Source organism: Scardinius erythrophthalmus, assembly GCF_964197995.2.
Source record: "Scardinius erythrophthalmus genome assembly, chromosome: 17".
In the NCBI taxonomy this organism is placed as follows: Eukaryota; Metazoa; Chordata; class Actinopteri; order Cypriniformes; family Leuciscidae; genus Scardinius; species Scardinius erythrophthalmus.
The window spans coordinates 565,035-567,534 of record NC_138237.1 but is presented as its reverse complement, the minus strand read 5'-3'; the positions used below and the strand labels follow the sequence as shown (position 1 = coordinate 567,534).

Genomic DNA, 2,500 nt, shown 5'->3' with positions numbered 1-2,500 from the left:
ACATGACTAAAGCGTCACATGACTAACGCGTCACATGACTAACGCATCACATGACTAACGCGTCACATGACTAACGTGTCACACGACTAACGCGTCACACGACTAACACGTCACATGACTAACGCGTCACACGACTAACACGTCACATGACTAACGCATCACATGACTAAAGCGTCACATGACTAACGCATCACATGACTAAAGCGTCACATGAGTAAAGCGTCACGACTAAAGTGTCACGACTAAAGTGTCACATGACTAACGCGTCACATGAGTAAAGCGTCACGACTAAAGTGTCACGACTAAAGTGTCACGACTAAAGTGTCACATGACTAAAGCGTCACGACTAAAGCGTCACATGACTAACGCGTCACAGGACTAACGTGTCACAGGACTAAAGCGTCACGACTAAAGTGTCACACGACTAACACGTCACATGACTATCGCATCACGTGACTAAAGCGTCACATGACTAAAGTGTCACATGACTAACGCGTCACATGACTTAAGCATCACGACTACGCGTCACACGACTAACACGTCACATGACTAACGCATCACATGACTAACGCGTCACATGACTAAAGCGTCACTTGACTAAAGCGTCACATGACTAAAGCGTCACTTGACTAAAGCGTCACATGACTAAAGCGTCACATGACTAACGCGTCACATGACTAACGCGTCACATGACTAAAGCGTCACATGACTAAAGCGTCACATGACTAACGCGTCACATGACTAACGCGTCACATGACTAACGCGTCACACGACTAACGCGCCACACGACTAACACGTCACATGACTAAAGCGTCACATGACTAAAGCGTCACATGACTAACGCGTCACATGACTAACGCGTCACATGACTAAAGCGTCACATGACTAAAGTGTCACATGACTAACGCGTCACATGACTTAAGCATCACGACTACGCGTCACACGACTAACACGTCACATGACTAACGCATCACATGACTAAAGCGTCACTTGACTAAAGCGTCACATGACTAAAGCGTCACATGACTAACGCGTCACATGACTAACGCGTCACATGACTAAAGCGTCACATGACTAACGCGTCACATGACTAACGCATCACATGACTAACGCGTCACATGACTAACGCGTCACATGACTAAAGCGTCACATGACTAACGCGTCACATGACTAACGCGTCACACGACTAACGCGCCACACGACTAACACGTCACACGACTAAAGCGTCACATGACTAACGCGTCACATGACTAACGCGTCACATGACTAAAGCGTCACATGACTAACGCGTCACATGACTAACGCGTCACATGACTAACGCGTCACATGACTAACGCGTCACACGACTAACACGTCACACGACTAAGGCGTCGCACGACTAAAGCGTCGCACGACTAACGCGTCGCACGACTAACGCGTCTCACGACTAACACGTCGCATGACTAAGGCGTCGCACGACTAAAGCGTCGCACGACTAAAGCGTCGCACGACTAAAGCGTCGCACGACTAAAGCGTCGCACGACTAAAGCGTCGCACGACTAAAGCGTCGCACGACTAACGCGTCCCACGACTAATGCGTCGCATGACTAAAGCGTCGCATGACTAAAGCGTCGCATGACTAAAGCGTCACAGGACTAAAGCGTCACATGACTAATGCGTCACAGGACTAAAGCGTCACAGGACTAACGCGTCACAGGACTAACGCGTCACATGACTAAAGCGTCACATGACTAATGCGTCACAGGACTAAAGCGTCACATGACTAATGCGTCACAGGACTAATGCGTCACAGGACTAAAGCGTCACAGGACTAAAGCGTCACATGACTAATGCGTCGCATGACTAATGCGTCACAGGACTAAAGCGTCACATGACTAACGCGTCACATGACTAAAGCGTCACATGACTAAAGCGTCACATGACTAAAGCGTCACATGACTAACGCGTCACATGACTAATGCGTCACAGGACTAAAGCGTCACATGACTAACGCGTCACATGACTAAAGCGTCACATGACTAAAGCGTCACATGACTAAAGCGTCACATGACTAATGCGTCGCATGACTAATGCGTCACAGGACTAAAGCGTCACATGACTAACGCGTCACATGACTAAAGCGTCACATGACTAAAGCGTCACATGACTAACGCGTCACATGACTAACGCGTCACAGGACTAAAGCGTCACATGACTAACGCGTCACAGGACTAAAGTGTCACATGACTAAAGCGTCACATGACTAAAGCGTCACATGACTAAAGCGTCACATGACTAAAACGTCACATGACTAAAGCGTCACATGACTAAAGCGTCACATGACTAACGCGTCAAAAGCGTCACATGACTAACGCGTCACATGATTAACATGTCACATGACTAATGAATCACATGATTAACATGTCACATGACTAAAAAAGCGTCACATGACTAACACATCACATGACTAACACATCACATGACGAACGCGTCACATGACTAATGAATCACATGTCCGGGT

At 47.7% G+C, this 2,500-nt stretch overlaps 1 protein-coding gene across 6 annotated transcripts in view; it reads left to right on the top strand.

Annotated features, from left to right (window-relative positions):
- LOC308705155 (ral guanine nucleotide dissociation stimulator) overlaps positions 1-2,500 on the top strand; it is a 44,273-nt gene that overhangs the window by 28,159 nt on the left and 13,614 nt on the right. The window lies entirely within an intron of this gene.